The following is an 18,359-nucleotide window of genomic DNA, read 5'->3' as shown; positions in this document are numbered from 1 at the left end:
TGACTCACAGAGAAATAAATTTTCCCATTTCACATAGTAAATATCTGAGCTGGGGTTTGAAATAAGGTTTCTTGATTTTAAAATGAGTGCTCTTTTCATACCACAATGGTTCTTTAATGATGTAAGTGAAAAAGAAATACTATTACTAAAGAACCAAATCTAAAGAATTTGCGAGCAGTGAAGGACATTTAACAAATCCATTAATATGAACTTACTGTGAGGTCTAATTATATGATCCTTTAAGCTAAATACTTCTGCCTTCATTAGTCCATCAGCATTGTATGTCTGAGTTTGCACAATTACTAGATTATTGATTGTTGATTGAGTGTATGAGTTGTGTTTAGAAGTCAACGCCTAGCCCGAGTCAATATTTTTGCTGGAGGCACCATCATCCTTCCAATGACCAAACTTTATAATCTTGGTACCATCTGTAATCATTCTCCCTTCCTCACATCCTATATATAATTGCCAGTTTTTCTTCATCATGCCCCCAAACATGTCTCATATTTATTCTCCTCTCTCACTAACACAACTTCTACTAAACTAAAATACTTCATCATATTACCTATACAATTGCAATAATCTAATTGGTCTTCCTCCCTACCGATTCTTGATTCTTCAGTTCATCTTTCCCACATAGTTGCCAAATAGATATTCCTAAAATACAGACATAATCATCCTAATTTGATACTCAAAAATTGTCAAAGCTTTGCATGGCCTAATTAGTCTGACATTTAAAGCTTTCTATAATACAACTGCCAACTATTTTCCCTCTATTTCTTTGTTTTTTTATCACTTCCCTTAGTGTACTCAAGTGCAATCAAACTGGTTTGCTAACTATTCCCATACACAGTACTCTGTATCCTATATCAAACAAAGCAAAACTAGTTAACCTGTGGTCAGCTAGAGTCGAACAAAGAAAGCTAGGGATAAGAAAGAAAAGAATCAAACAGAAATTCAATTTCAAAATAAGGAAAGTGCTTGCAAGTGGAAATCCTCCTGAGAAGGAAGACTTGACTTGCTGGGGAAGGGTAGGGCTTATATTCCTGAAAAACACAAAAAGGCAGATCCCAACCTAGTCATCAATATATCTTGAGTAAGCAGTCCACAGAGCAGGCCCATTCAGGCAGGCATTTAGGGGATAATACAGGTGGTTTTGAGTCCTATGGACATAGACTTTTAAGTCCTTAGAATCACTAAGCCTTGTTTGTAAGGTTCAATGAACCTTGTGATTATTCAGGAGGAATAGATCCAGAATTAGCATGGCAGGAACAGGAGTGCAGCCCTGGTTCAGGTCACTTAAAAGTTGCAAGCATAGGAATTATTAGAGAGTCAAAAGATATGATTAACTACTTTCTTCTGCAAGATGTGAGTTCCTTCTGACACTCAAGTCCCTGGAAAAATTGGGAAGCTACAACAAATCTAACTAGTTATATATTAATATAAAAATTATAAGTCTTTCAGAGAACACCTGGTATTGATCAAAGCAATACATTTTGCCAATGGCTGAGATCATCCAGAAGATGAGTGCAAAGTATTATTTTGTCAAGCTCAGAGCACAATATACTTGCTGGACATTAGCTCTAGAAAAACATTAGCTTAAGGCATTCTTGAAATATCTTGACATTTCTCTACTTCGGCCAAACAGAATGGGTCTGAAAGAACTCCTACCCTCATTTACAAAAAAGGAGAGATGATCATAAGCCAAGATGCCACAAGAGGCCACCTAGGCTGCCCCAGTAAATTAGTTCCTTAAGGGGACTTAGTAGGGAAGCATATTTCATCATTTCTAGCCATTATTTGCTTAACAGAAAAGAAAGGGGGACCATGAATGTAGAGGAAGAAAATGCCCACACATGTTTAAATCAGGGTCTTGGTAGTTCAAGACATACCAAAAGGGGGGCGGGGGGGAGGGGAGAGAGAAACTAGGAGAGAAACTAGTGTATTCAACCCTTATCCAGAATCTTGGGACAGCTGTCTCTTTTGAATGTTGGCTGTACTAGAAGAACGTTGAGGACCTTGGAGAGTTCTGCTATCCACTCAGGAGCAGAGGTTTTCTTGAGATAATCCAGGAGTATACAATTACAAATTTGACAGCTGTGGGAGTAGTCAGTAGGATCTCATAGGAGCCTTTAGAGAAAATTCTTTGCATCAATTTTTGAATTTGTTTCTTGCCAACTTAACATAGTTCCTTTGTTAAGAGTCTCTAAACAACACAAAGAGGTGGTTTAGTTTACTTCATTACATAGTAAAATACAGATCAAACTACTTAGAGGGTTCACAATGGGCCAGTTTTGAGAAGGAGCATTTCCATGTCACCAAGGTTACCAAGAAAACTTAAACATATGTCATCTGGTTCTCAGATATTCTATATTGGACAATAGGCCTTATTGTCAGGACAGCTCTAAAAGGACCTTGCTTCCTGGTTTCAAATCTAGAGGTTGCCAGATAATCTGCTAGTAATATCATTTAAATTTTGTCCTCCAATTTTGAAATTTCAGAGAATTTCATTTCATATACAATTTGTTGTTTCTATCCTAATCTAACTCCTGAACCTGACATAACAATTTTTCTTATTTATTACTTCCTTTATATATTTTATATTAAATTTTATATTTTTATATTTATAGCCTCAGATAGTTATGATAATTACTGCCTTATAATGCAGTTTAAGATCTGATATTGCTAACCTTCTTTGTCTTACACTTTCCTTGATACTGTTGCTTTCTTAATTCTTATATTTGTCTTTGTTATATTGGCCTAGTCTACCCATGAAAAATTTATATGTTTCCAAGTATTTAAATCTGATATAACTCCTGAGTTTATTTTGCCAGATATATTTCCAGATATTTTATATCACCTAGAGTTATTTTTAAATGGGATGTTTCTTGTTATCTCTTCTTGCAGGGCTTTGTTTGTTATATATAGGAATGCTGATGACAGTGGACATTCTTGTTTCACTCCTGATCCCTACTACAAATAATGTTCATTGATGGTTTTGGATAAATTTGCTTTTTATCAATTTAAGAAGGAAAAAATTCATCATTTTGTGCTATAAGTCTGCTTTGTAGTCCTTAGCTCTAGAAAACAGGGTATGTCCAAATATCTTGACATCCACATACTTTTACATAAATTATCCCCCCAAATCTGACAAGTATTTCCTTCTGACTTACATCTTATATAAATCCTTCTACAATTTTTGCTTCACTTTTGTCTTTGTATCACTAGCCTTAGTACAAAGTTAAATGTTTAATAAATGGTGGTTGATTGATTCAATATATAACTTAAATTGCTAATTCCTACAAGAGGGCTTCCCTAGAATTCTAACCCCCAATCATGTTAGTGTGCTCCCTGTTTGTTATTTTAAATTGTATTGCATTATGGAAACATATTAAGAAGTCTCACTTTGCTACCTTATTGAAATATTAAGAAATAAATATCTCTCCAGTTTTAAATCTCTTCTAGACCTAACTGAATGAAGAAAACCTCATCAATTTTTATTATGGAATGGGGTGAGTGAATGTCCTGCAGAGAAATATTTTTAGATAAACTTTTTTGAAAGCTTAACTAGTTTCTATCACACTCCCTTTCAAGGGCACCTGATCAACCCAAGAAGGACTCCTCCCTAAAGTGATTAGAATCATAATCAGACTGAAAGTAGTTTTTTTTTTCCTTTTAAGTAAAATTCAGTTAGTTTATAAAAGTATCTATTGAGTACACTTTGATTTAGGTGAAAAGGAAAATCCTCAGAAAGAGTAGTAAATGAGACTTTGGATAGTTTTAACAAAATATTTAAAGAAATAATTTTCCAAGGTAGACCAACATTTTAAGTGACTAACACTGTTTGATGAAGCAAAATGTTAATTGGACACCTGGACTGTGATCTTTCCCTTATCTCTGTTTTATCTGAGACTACTATAAAATATAACTGAAAAATTATGTGTGAGAGACAGAGACAGAGAGATAGAAACAGGGATACTGATTGAGAAAAATTTTCAAAGACAAGATGAATTTATATTACCTTCGGTTTCTTTCCCTCTTTAAGCAGAAATAACTTAGAATGAGAAAAAAATTAACTAATATAATTGTTTCTAGTAGGCTATCTCAAAAATAAGAGTTCAGTGGTTTTGTTTTTTCGTATGACCATTTTATTCTTTGCATTTTCTCTTAAATAGATGGCATTCAGTTCCAATAGTCTTATAATAAAGAGAGCCATCTGCACCTAGAGATAGGATTGAGGGAACTGAATGTGGTTTACTATATAGTATTTTCACTCTTTTTTTGTTGTTTATTTGCATTTTGTTTTCTTTCTCATTTTTTTTCTTTTTTTCTGATATTTTCTTGTACAGCATGATAACTGTAGAAATATGCATAGAAAAATTGCATGGTTAACATATATTGGATTACCTACCTTCTAGGGGGAGGGAGTGGAGAGAAGGGAAGGAAAAAAATGGATCATAAGGTTTTGCAAGGGTCGATGTTTAAATTTATCCATACATGTGTTTTGAAAATAAAAAGCTTTAATAAGTAAAAAATAAACAATTAAATAAATGAATGAATGAATAAACAAAGAAAGAGATGGCACTTATATTGGACATTAAAAATCCTTAGGAATTCAAAATTCTTAAGAATAGAGAAAGAAGGAAAAATCTTATTGAAGAGTTTGAGCAAACGTGCAGAGGTGAGGCAATGCAGGCCTGAGAGTAAAAGGTTTAGGATAGAGCAATAGGTGTGTAAAGGGATATATTAGGAGATATAATATAGTGATATACTTGGCAGAAAAGAAATACAATCAGAGTTAGTACAATGAAAATGTTAGGGTGAAATTTTACCCTCCACACACATACATACACTCTAATTGGTATAATCACAAAAGGAAGACACTTCCCTTGAATCCATCAGGTTTGAATCTGAAAGGAGTGATAAAATTTTAGCTATATTCATAGGATGGTTTATGCCCTTTGCTCTCTTTATGAAACATGAACCTCTTTGGATCCAAAATGAAGGCAATGTGATTGGCCAAAAGGGTTAGTAACCCCCATTGGGCCAATGTATAAAAGAGCAATCAGACTGATGATGAGTTCAATCAGGTGACAAACCACTCTAATGATGGAAGGGCTTTGTTTCAATAGATTCAATTTTTAAGTCAAATTCCTGAAAGTGAATAGCTGGAAGGTAGTGGTGACAAGAAGGATTTTCTACATGCACGCACTCTCTCTTTCTCTCTCTCTCTCTGTCTCTCTCTCTCTCCTTGTGTGTGTGTGTGTGTGTGTGTGTGTGAGAGAGAGAGAGACACACACACACACACACACACACACACACACACACACACACATTTTTCCACTGACCATATTATCTGAGAGAATAGAAAAGTAGCCAACAATCGATCTAGACAAGATCAGAAGAGTTGGTACAATATAACATCACACATCAAGCACAGTCACCCAAGAAAAAGGAAGATTTGAGAAACATGACCATTTTGTGCTTTGTAGGTTAGCAGAGAATTATACCTAAGGGAAATGGCATAGGAATTCTGGAAGGGAAGGTTTCAGTAACCAATTGTAGGTTACCAGTTGTCATGTGTTCTCTATATGTGTACTTCACTGCCTTTGGATGTTAGGTTTGTATCTACTCTTCCCACGGTCTTTGTATATCTTTGAGAAAAAGCATGTACCAGACTTTTGAAAGGAATGTTTTTATACCAACCATTATTTTTATACCATATTAGTAAAGACTTTTAAAAAACCAACTGAACCCTTACTGGTCAATGCCAATAGGAAGTACAACAACAGACATTTGTGAGTGATAGTACAAGAAACCCAAAACCTTGGAGTTAGCCCTAGAACCCTAAGAGTAGCTTCAGCAGTAATAACCCCCTGTTGATCTGCCCCTCTAATTGCTCATAAGTTGGGGAAATGCCTTTGAAGAGGAAATAGATAGATGAGAGATAGAAGAGAAAATAGAGAGATGATAGATAAATAGATGTTATAGATATAGAGGTAGAGGGAAATATTGTGTATTGCTTACTTTGTGTCAGGCACAAAGAACTGGAATACAAAAACAAGCAAGAAGGAGCCCTTATCCTTAAGGAGCTTAAGTTCTAATAAGGGAAGACAGCACATTAAAAGAGCTTTAAAAAGAGGTAGGGTGGGCGGAGCCAAGATGGTGGAGAAGACACACGCTACTTTCTAAGCTCTTCTCTTACCCTCTTTATCAATATTATATCGAGCCTCAAAAATAGTCTTGACTGCTACAATTCGTAAAGATAAGAAGTAGAACAACTCACCAGCCGAAGAAAATCTGCAGTCTCGCCCAAAAAGGTTGGTTCCGGGGCCAGGGGGGAGATCGGCGCAGACAGGGAGAGAAATTAGGTTCAGAGGAGAGTCTCAAACACAAGCGCGCAGCCCCAACCCGCAGTAAGGGGCTTTTCCTTGGGGCAGTTGTGATCCTGCACGGCAGGAGGACGCAGCCCGGGTTAGCCTCCAATCTGCACAGTGGGGAGCTCGGCTTGGGGCCATAGAGCTTTCCAGGGCCGATTTGCATTGGGCAGAGACACTGGGGCAGAGTCCGGGCGGTCTGCAGGTCTGCGCTCAGCTGCCACACCTACAGTCCCACAAGAGGCTCCGGCCTGGGGCAGTGACACTTTCACCACTTAGTCTCTAGCCGAGGGCAATCGATAATCCACTCAGCCCAACTGGGCACTTCCATAGCTCGGCCAGTGCTGAATCCACTTCCTATTGGGGGAAGGGAAAACTCTCACTCGGAGCACTCCCATACCTTGGAGCCGGAAATCGCTTTAAATCTTTCCCTGCTCTGCAGAGGAAGCTGGTAACCCCCTTGCCTAGGAGACCTACCCTAAAGGCTTTAAAACATGAATAAAAAGATGAAAAGAACGATCGACAGCTTCTATGCAGAAAAAGAGCAGGTCAGCAAACCTGAAGAGACCCTCAAACAGCAAAAATGCATCAGACTGTCCTTCTTTACATAATGCTCTCAAGAAGAGACCATTAAAAGTCCAAAAGAGAGTTAGAAGATAAATGGGAAAGGAAAGAGAGCTTACAAGAGAGCAACAACTTCCTGAAATACGAATTGGAAAAGTTAAAAATTCCCTGAAGTCAAATTGGTGAATTGGAAAAATAAAGAAATCACAGGAAAGTAAGAATTGTGAATTGGAAAAAATAAAAGAATTCACTAGAAAGAGGATCTGTGAATTGAAAGAAAATAATCACTAAAAAAAAATTAGTGAAATGGAAAAAATTCCACAGACCAAAACAATACATTCAAAAACTCAATTAGACATATACAGAAAGAAGTAAAAAAAGCTAATGAAGAAAATAATTCTTTAAAAAATTAGAACTGAACAAATTGAAACTAATGATGCATTGAGACAGCAAGAATCAGTCAAGCAAAACCAAAAAAATGACAAACTGGAAAAAACCATGAATTATCTACTTCCAAAAATGACAGACTTGGAAAATAGATCTAGGAGAGATAATCTGAGGATTATTGGACTTTCCGAAAACTATGATGAAAAAAAGAGCCTAGATACTATTTTACAAGAAATCATCAAAGAGAACTGCCCAGATGTAATAGAATCAGAAGGTAAAATAGGCATTGAAAGAATTCATCGAACACCTTCTGAAAGAAACCCTAAAATAAAAACCCCAAGGAATATTGTGGCAAAATTTCAGAACTATCAGATTAAGGAAAAATTTTACAAGCAGCCAAAACCATTTAAATACCGAGGTGCCAAACTAAGGATCACCCAAGATCTGGCTGCCTACATTAAAGGAAAGAAGGGCCTGGAATATGATATTCGAAAGGCACAGAACTTGAGATGCAGCCAAGAATAAACTACCAGCTAAGCTGAGCATTTTCTTCCAGGGAAGAAGATGGACATTTAATGAAACAAATGAATTCCATTTGTTTCTGAAGAAAAAACCAGAACTAAACAAAAAATTTGATCTCCAAGAATAGAACTCAAGAGATGCAGAAAAAGGTAAAAATAACTCTTGAGAATTGTATTTCTGTTGTGGATATACAAAAAAATACATGTAAAATTTGATAGTACTGATATAACATAAAAAAGGGAAGTAGATATGGAAAAGGGATGATGGCAGAATAAGGTGGGAAGGAGGGATAAAAAGAGGGAAACCACATCCCACAAAAGAGGCTAAGAAACTTATCATATCTGAGGGAATTTAGAGAGGGGAGGAACATTGCATGTGAATCTTACTCTCATCAGAGTTGGCTCAAAGGAAAAATAATTGACATTTGTTTTAGAGAAAATTCTCTCTCGCCTCATTAAAACGGGGAGAGGAAAAGGAAAAGAAAAAGAGTAATAAGGAAGGAAGGGGAAAGACCAAAGGGGGAGGGAGGGATTATAAAGAGGATAAGTATCGTGATACAAGAGGGGCACATAAGTTTAAAAGGGGAAAGAGGGTTGGGGAGGGAAGAATAAGTAAAGCACAATCTGGGGTTATTAGGATGGCAGGAAATACAGATTTAGTAATTCTAACTGTAAATGTGAATGGATGAACTCCCATAAAGAGGAGGCAGATAGCAGACTGGATCAAAAGTCAGAACCCTACAATATGTTGTTTACAAGAAACACATTTAAAGCAGGGGATACATATAGAGTAAAGGTAAAAGGCTGAGCAAAATCTATTATGCTTCAGGTGAAGTCAAAAGAGGGTAGCCATCCTTATCTCAGATCAACAAAAGTAAAAATTGATCTAATTAAAAGAGATAAGGAAGGAAACTACATCCTGCTAAAGGGAGCATAAACAACGAAGCAATATCAATATTAAACATATATGCACCAAGTGGTATGGCACTCAGCTTCCTAAAGGAGAAGTTAAGAGAGTTGCAAGAAGAAATAGACAACAAAACTGTAATAGTAGGAGATCCAACCTTGCACTCTCAGAATTAGACAAATCAAACCACAAAACAAATAAGAAAGAAATTAAAGAAGTAAACAGAATATTAGAAAAATTAGGTATGTTGGATCTTGGAGAAAATTGAATGGAGATAGAAGGGAATATACTTTCTTCTCAGCAGTTCATGGAACCTATTCAAAAATTGACCATATATTAGGACATAAAGACCTCAAATTAAATGCAAGAAAGCAGAAATAGTAAATGCTTTCTTTTCAGATCATGATGCAATAAAACTACATTCAACAAAAAATTAGGGGAAATAGACCAAAAAGTAATTGGAAACTAAACAATCTCATCTTAAAGAATGATTGGGTGAAGCAGCAAATTATAGATACAATTAATATTTCACTAAGATAATGACAATGATGAGACATCATACCAAAATTTGTGGATGCAGCCAAAGGTAATAAGAGGGAATTTTATATCCTTAGAGGCTTACTTGAATAAAACAGAGAAAGAAAAGATTAATGAATTGGGCTTGCAACTAAAAAAACTAAAAAAAGACCAAATTAAAAACCCCAATCAAATACTAAATTGGAAATTTAAAATTAAAAGGAGAAATTAAAAATATTGAAAGTAAAAAAACTGTTGAACTAATTAATAAAACTAAGAGTTGGTTCTATGAAAAAGCCAATAAAATAGATAAGCCTTTGGTAAATCTGATTAGAAAAAGGAGGGAGGAAAATGAAATTAGTAGTCTTAAAATGAAAGGGAGAAATTTCCACCAAGGAAGAGGAAATTAGAGAAATAATAAGGAGTTATTTTGCTCAACTTTATGCCAATAAATTTGATAACCTAAGTGAAATGGATGACTACCTCCAAAAATATAGACTTCCCAGATTAACAGAGGAGGAAGTAAATTGCTTGAATAGTCCCATTTCAGAAAAAGAAATAGAACAGGCAATTAAACAACTCCCTAAGAAAAATCCCAGACCAGATGGATTTACATGTGAATTTTACCAAACATTTAAAGAACAATTGGCCCAATGCTATATAAATTATTTGATAAAATAGGGAATGAAGGAGTCCTCACCAAATTCCTTCTATGACACAGACATGGTACTGATACCTAAACCAGGTAGGCTGAAAACAGAGAAAGAAAATTATAGACCAATCTCCCTAATGAATATTGATGCTAAAATCTTAAATAAGATATTAGCAAAAAGACTACAGAAAATCATCTCCAAGATAATACACTATGATCAAGTAGGATTTATACCAGGAATGCAGGGCTGGTTCAATATTAGGAAAACTATCAATATAATTGGCCATGTTAATAACCAAATTAACAAAACCATATGATCATCTCAATAGATGCAGAAAAAGCATTTGATAAAATCCAACATCCATTCCTATTAAAAACACTTGAGAGTATAGGAATAAATGGACTTTTCCTTAAAATAATCAGCAGCATCTATTTAAAACCATCAGTAAGCATCATATGTAATGGAGACAAACTGCTACTATTTAATATTGTATTAGAAACGCTAGCTATAGAAATAAGAGCTGAGAAAGAGATTAAAGGAATAAGAATAGGCAATGAGGAAGCCAAATTATCACTCTTTGCCGATGACATGATGGTATACTTAGAGAACCCCTAGAGATTCTGCTAAAAGTTATTAGAAATAATCCACAACTTTAGCAAAGTTAGCTGGTTATAAAATAAACCCACATAAGTCATCAGCATTCTTATATATCACTAACAAAATCCAACAGTCAGAGTTACAAAGAGAAATTCCATTTAAAGTAACTACTGATAATATAAAATATTTAGGAATCTATCTGCCAAGGGAAAATCAGAAACTTTATGAGCAAAATTACAGACCACTTTTCACACAAATTAAGTCTGATCTAACCAATTGGAAAATATTAAATGCTCTTGGATAGGGCGAGCAAATATAATAAAGATGACAATATTACCTAAACTAATCTATTTATTTAGCGCTATACCAATCAGACTCCCAAAAACTATTTTAATGACCTAGAAAAATAACAACAAAGTTCATATGGAAAACAAAAGGTCAAGAATTTCAAGGAATTAATGAAAAAAATCAAATGATGGTGGCTTAGCTGTACCAGATCTAAAATTATATTATAGAGCAGCAGTTACCAAAACTATTTGTATTGGCTAAGAAGATTAGTTGATCAGTGGAATAGATTGGGTTCAAGGGACAAAACAGTCAACAAATATAGCAACCTAGTCTTTGAAAACCAAAGATCCCAGCTTTGGGATAAGAACTACTGTTTGATAAAAATTGCTGGGAAAATTGGAAACTAATATGGCAGAAACTAGGCATTGATCCATACTTAACGCCAGTACACCAAGATAAGGTCAAATGGGTTCATGACCTAGGCATAAAGAATGAAATTATTAATAAATTAGAGGAACACAGGATAGTTTACCTTCAGACCTGTGGAAGGGAAGGTCTTTATGACCAAAGCAGAACTAGAGATCATTACTGATCACAAAATAGAAAATTTCGATTATACCAAACTGAAAAGTTTTTGTACAAACAAAACTAATGCAGACAAGATTAGAAGGGAAGCAATAAACTGGGAAAATATTTTTACAGTCAAAGGTTCTGATAAAGGCCTCATTTCCAAAATATATAGAGAATTAACTCTAATTTATAAAAAATCAAGCCATTCTCCAATTGATAAATGGTCAAAGGATATGAACAGACAATTCTCAGATGAAGAAATTGAAACTATTTCTAGTCATATGAAAAAGATGCTCCAAGTCATTATTAATCAGAGAAATGCAAATTAAGACAACTCTAAAATACCACTCCACTACACACCTGTCAGATTGGCTAAGATGACAGGAAAAAATAATGATGATGGTTGGAGGGGATGCGGAAAACTGGGACATTGATGCATTGTTGGTGGAGTTGTGAACGAGTCCAACCATTTTGGAGAGTAGTTTGGAACTATGCTCAAAAAGTTATCAAACTGTGCATACCCTTTGATCCAGCAGTGTTACTACTGGGATTATATCCCAAAGAGATTATCAAGAAGGGAAAGGGACCTGTATGTGCACGAATGTTTGTGGCAGCCCTTTTTGTAGTGGCTAGAAACTGGAAACTGAATGGATGTCCATCAGTTGGAGAATGGCTGAATAAATTGTGGTATATGAAAATTATGGAATATTACTGTTCTGTAAGAAATGACCAACAGGATGATTTCAGAAAGGCCCGGAGAGACTTACACGAACTGATGCTGAGTGAAATGAGCAGGACCAGGAGATCATTATATACTTCAACAACAATACTAGATGATGACCAGTTCTGATGGATCAGGCCATCCTCAGCAACGAGATCAACCAAATCATTTCTAATGGAGCAGTAATGAACTGAGCTAGCTATGCCCAGAAAAATAACTCTGGGAGATGACTAAAAACCATTACATTAAATTCCCAATCCCTATATGTATGCACACATGCATTTTTGATTTCCTTCACAAGCTAATTGTACAATAATTCAGAGTCTGATTCTTTTTGTACAGCAAAATAATGTTTTGGTCATGTATACTTATTGTGTATCTAAGTTATATTTTAATATATTTAACATCTACTGGTCATCCTGCCATCTAGGGAGAGGGGTGGGGGGTAAGAGGTGAAAAATTGGAACAAGAGGTTTGGCAATTGTTAATGCTGTAAAGTTACCCATGTATAAATCCTGTAAATAAAAGGCTATTAAATAAAAAAAAAAAAAAAAAAAAAAGAGGTAGGGTGAGAGAGGGAAGCATAGTGTAAAAATCAAGAGCCTCAATAATATTTGCAGAAGAATGAAGGTGTAAGCATATTACACAAATAGAACACATTACTAGTGATATCCTGCAAAAATACATACGTGTTGCTATCTATGGGAGAAGGATGGGAGGAAGAGAGAGAAACAGTTTGGAACATAAGATTTGGCAAGGGAAAATGCTGAAAACTATCTTTTCTTTTTTTTTGAAAACAAAAAGCTATTATTAAAAATGTTTCAATTTGGAGGAGAAAAAATAAAACATGTTGGCAAGAACTATATGAATGGATGCAAAGTGAAGTGAGAACCACCAGAAGATCATTGTACATAGCAAAAACGTTAGAATGATGATCAACTATGAAAAAATAAACTACTCTGATCAATACATGATGCATCAATACAATGCATGAAAATTCCAAAGTACTCCAAAGTACATTCCAAAAATGCCATCCACATCCAGAGAGAAAACTGATGAATTCTGATTGCAAATTGAAATATTATTTTCTCACTTTCTTTACTTTTCTTGTTTTTTGTGAAATATGGTTAATGTGGAAAGGTTTTGTATGATTTCACATGTAAAATTGATAGATTGCTTGCCTTCTCTATGGGTGTGAGAGGGAGAAAAGGGAGAAAGTTTGGAACTCAAAATTTAAAAAGAAAAGAATGTTAAGAATATTTTTTTAAAAGAACATATCTGTGTTAGGATTAGAAAAGGAAAAAAAAACTTCAGGAATTATTTAGTCCAACTATCATTTTTAAACAAAAATTTGAAACTAATGATTTTATTTTTATTGAAGCTTTTTATTTTTAAAACATGTGCAAGGATAATTTTTCAACATTAGCCCTTGCAAAACCTTGTGTTCCAATTTTCCCGCATTCTCCCCATTCCCTCTACTAGATGGCAAGTAATCCAATATATGTTAAATGTGGTAAAAATATACATAAATGCAATATAGGCATACATATTTATTCAATTATTTTGTAACATAAGAAAAATCAGATCAAAGAGAGAAAAAAATGAGAAAGAAAATAAAATTCAAGAAAACATCAATAAAAGAAGTGAAAATGCCATGTTGTGATTCACACTCAGTTCCCATTGTCCTCTCTCTGGGTGTAGATGACTTTCTTCATCGCAAGATCATTGGAACTGGCCTGAATCATCTCATTGTTGGGAAGTCATGTCCACCAGAATCGATCATCATATAATCTTGCTTTTGCCATATACAATGACCTCCTGGTTCTATTAGCTTCACTTAGCATCAGTTCCTATAAGTCTCTCCAGGCCTCTCTGAAATCATCCTGCTGATCGTTTCTTACCAAACATTAATATTCCATAACATTCATATACCATAGCGTATTCAGTCATTCTCCAACTGATGGGTATCCACTCAGTTTCCAGTTTCTTGGCATTACAAAGAGGGCTGCCACAAACATTTTTGCACATATGGGTTCCTTTCCCTCCTTTAAGATCTCTCTGGGATATAAGTCCAGTAGAAACACTGCTGTATCAAAGGATATGCATAGTTTGATAACCCTTCGAGCATAGTTCTAAATTGTTCTCCCAAATGGTTAGATCCATTTACAATTCCACCAATGTATTAGTATCCCAGTTTTTCCACATCCCCTCCAACATTTATCATTAGCTTTTCTTGTTATCTTAGCCAAACTGAAAGGTGTGTAGTGATACATCATAGTTGTCTTAATTTGTATTTGTCTGATCAATAGTGATTTAAAGCACCTTTTCATATTGACTATGGTTTCAATTTCTTCAACTGAAAATTATCTGTTCATATCCTTTGACAATTTATCAAATGGAGAATGTCTTGAACTATTATAAATTTGAGTCAATTCTGTATATAATTTAGAAATGAGGCCTTTATCAAAAACCTTGAATATTAAAAAATGTTTTCCCAATTTATTGCTTCCTTTCCAATCTTATCTGCATTAGAAACTAATGATTTTGGCAAATGACTTGGGACATTGATAGTTTAAGTGGCTTCCTCAGAGTTACAGAGTCAGTATGTGTTAAAAGTGAGCAATTCATGTCTTCTTGATTTAGTGGTTAATTCTCTATCCAAGTTTCTACATATACTAGACATATATGCAATATGTATATACACACACACACACACACACACACACACATATATATATATATATATATATATACATATGAATATAGGTGTAACATTTGGCAAATGTATCAATGCAGCATCTTCCCAAGCAAAAATTATGAATTTTAAATTTTCATTTTTTTCATTCAAGGTGACTATGCTTTGAAACCAAGGATTTTCAAAAAGCACACTTTGATTCTTTTTAGAGAAAAAGTTTTTTTTTATTTTGTTTTTGTAATGGTATATGTTATTTAATAAAACAATCAGAAAAGGTATCTTGAAGATATTTTATCCTTTCCATCCATCTTCATGGAAGCAGCTTTAACTGAAAATAATATGTCATCTGAGGCAGCCTGTTGCTACAGGACAGATGGCCACATGGTTGTTGCTCACAGGCCAGAAAATGTTGGGTTTTTCCCTGATAAAAGACAATATGGACTGCAGGGAACCTTCAGAAACATTTATTCTAGACTTTTTTGCTTAGAGAAACAGTTCCCTTTTGGTCTATATCAGATTTTGTGTCCAAGACTATTAATCTATCGGTGAGAGTTGACCCCCTAATCAGCCCATCAAATTAATGTTTTAATTTTTTGTTTTTGTTTTGATTTTTTTTTGTTACCCTATAGTAAGCTACAAAAGACTCTGATGCTTTTAGTAGTATGCTGTATTCAGTTCAACTAGAACTTGGTATCAGGTTCAATTGGCACATATAGAAGTCTTCCTGGGACAGAGTAGTGTCAATAGGATTGTGATATTTAACATAACACATTAATTCACGTACATACCACCTCCCTTACACACAGAGAAACATACATTCAAAAGGAGAGAGGAAGAGGAAGGTAAAATACATTGACTTGCTCCACTCTTCTGTATGAAAATTAAGTTTAAAATCAGTGAACCTGAGTTTGAATAATAGCTCTGCTACTTGCTTCCTATATGTTATTGAATAAATTGTATTTCAAGGAGCTCATTTTACTTTACAAAATATTGGAATACATGATCTAGAAATTTCAACTTGGCTCACAAGCTCCCCAGTTGTTAAATTTTCAGTGTGATCATTTAAACCCTAGAAATTGGTGAGTGTTACAGATTTGGGCTTGATTTATCTTTATGTGAATTGTCTAGTCTTAAAAAATCATGGTCTTAAAAAATGAAAATTAAATTTTAAAGTATGTTGTGTGTACATTTGCTTTTTTGGGTTAGATGTTTGTTAAACATTTAGCAGCTCATCCTCTGGTTTCTATACCTAATGATAATGCCCTTTTATCTTAATTGCTACAATTGCTTGCATTGTTTTATTTTATTGCAATTGTAGAATTCAAAAGTTGGAGGAAATTCATCTATTCCAATGCATGGGTCTTACCATTCCCTTATTCAAAAAAGTTCAGTGCATCCCAATTACTTCTTCAGTAAAATATAAACTTTTTCAGCACTTAAAGCCCTTCACAATCTGCTTCAAAACTAGCTTTACAATCTTAGTATACATTATTCCCCTTGATACTCACTACAAACCAGCCAAATTTTCTTTTGCTGTTCTTCACACCTGTTCTTCAGCACCCATTTCTGTACTTTTGTACAAGTTCTAATGAAGTCATAGAATATATTCTCATTACTTTCTTCTCTTAGAAATCAGGTATGTTTTACTCTTGATAATTCTGTTTGGAGTTTTCTTTTTTGTAGTGGAATTTTTTTTTAATTTTTAAGCTTTTTATTTTTAAAACATATGCATGGATAATTTTTTTTAAATTGACCCCTGCATAATCTGTATTTCAGATTTTCCCCTCCTTCCCCCCACCACTCCCCTGGATGACAAGCAATAAAATATGTTTTATACATGTTAAAATATATGTTAAATGCAATATATGTAAATATATTTATACAATTCTCTTGCTTAACAAGGAAAATCAGATCAAAAAAGAAAGGAAATGTATAAGAAAACAAAATGTAAGCAAATAACAACAAAAAGAGTGAGAATGCTATGTTGTGATCTATGTTCAGTTCCCATAGACCCTCTCTCTGGGTGTAGATGGCTCTCTTCATTACAAGATCATTGGAACTGTCATCAATCATCTCATTGTTGGAAAGATTCACATTCATTAGAATTGATAGTCCTATAATATTGCTATTGCTGTGTACCATGATCTGCAGACTTTGCTCATTTCACTTAGCATCAGTTCATGTAAATCTTTCTAAGCCTCTCTGAAATCTCTGCTAATCTTTCTTACATAACAATAATATTCTATAACATTGACATACCATAACTTACTCAACCATTCTCCAATTGATGGGCATCCACTCAGTTTCTGGTTCCTTGCCACTACAAAAAGGGCTGCCACAAACATTTTGCACATGTGGGTCCCTTTCCTTCCTTTAAGTTCTCTTTGGGGTATAAGCCCAGTAGAAACGCTACTGGATCAAAGGGTATGCACAATTTAATAGCTTTTTGAGCATAGTTCTAAATTGTTCTCCAGAATGGTTGGATCCATTCACAATTCCACCAACAATGTATCAGTGTCCCAGTTTTCCTGCATCCCCTCCAACATTCAAAATTATCTTTTCCTCTCATCTTAGCCAATCTGAGTGGTGTGAGGTGATACCTCAGAGTTGTCTTAATTTGCATTTCTCTGATCAATAGTGATTAGGAGCACCTTTTCATATGACTAGAGATGGTCAATTTCTTCATCTGAAAATTGTCTGTTCATATCCTTTGAACATTTATCAGTTGGAGAATGTGAGCCTGGCATTCTTAAACAACAGAGATTCGTTCAGTTTTCCTGGGCTCAGACTCTTGATTTCTCATTCTGCATGGGAGGAGAAAATTCTTGTGGATCAGACTAAAGGCTAAAAATATTTTACCCATCTTTCATGAACAATACTTATAACAGTGTCCTTGCAGCTCCAAACCACTGTAGTTTTATACTTCCTAACTATAAGAAGGGATTTGTTTGATCTAAGAACCAGATAAGTGGCACACTATATAGAATATTGAATCTGCAGTCAAGAGGATCTGAGTTTGAATGTGACCTCTAATCTAGCAGTGCAAGTTATCAAACTTCTGTCTGCCTCAGTTTCTTCATCTATAAAATGAAAAGAAGAATAACACCTAAATTTCAAGACTGTTATGAGGATAAAATGAGATAATATTTATAAAACATTTACAAATCTTAAAGTACTATATAAATGTTAGCAGTTAATGTTATTTTCCTCTTTTCCTAGATCACTCCAAAACATCAGTACTGTTATATTAAATTCAAATGCTCCAAGGATAGTTCTGTTGCATCTTACTACTTGAATATGTTGTCTATAAAGATTGATACAAATTAAATCTTTCTATTAGAACCAATCAAAAGGTAATAGAGGCGAGTTGTAGGAACTAGAACAAGTAAGTCCACACACCTGGGAGAAGGCATGAGTATTTCTTTCTTGTTCTAAACTGAGATTTTGATTGGTTTAGGGGCATGCTTATGCTTCTTTTTAGGCATAGCATTTCACACATAATTCCTTATCTGAAAAATGATATTAAGAACAGCATCCCTTGTTTTCCTAGAGTAGAGGAACAA

This window comes from Sarcophilus harrisii, chromosome 2 (assembly GCF_902635505.1).
Source record: "Sarcophilus harrisii chromosome 2, mSarHar1.11, whole genome shotgun sequence".
In the NCBI taxonomy this organism is placed as follows: domain Eukaryota; kingdom Metazoa; phylum Chordata; class Mammalia; order Dasyuromorphia; family Dasyuridae; genus Sarcophilus; species Sarcophilus harrisii.
Note: the sequence above shows the minus strand (reverse complement) of the source record.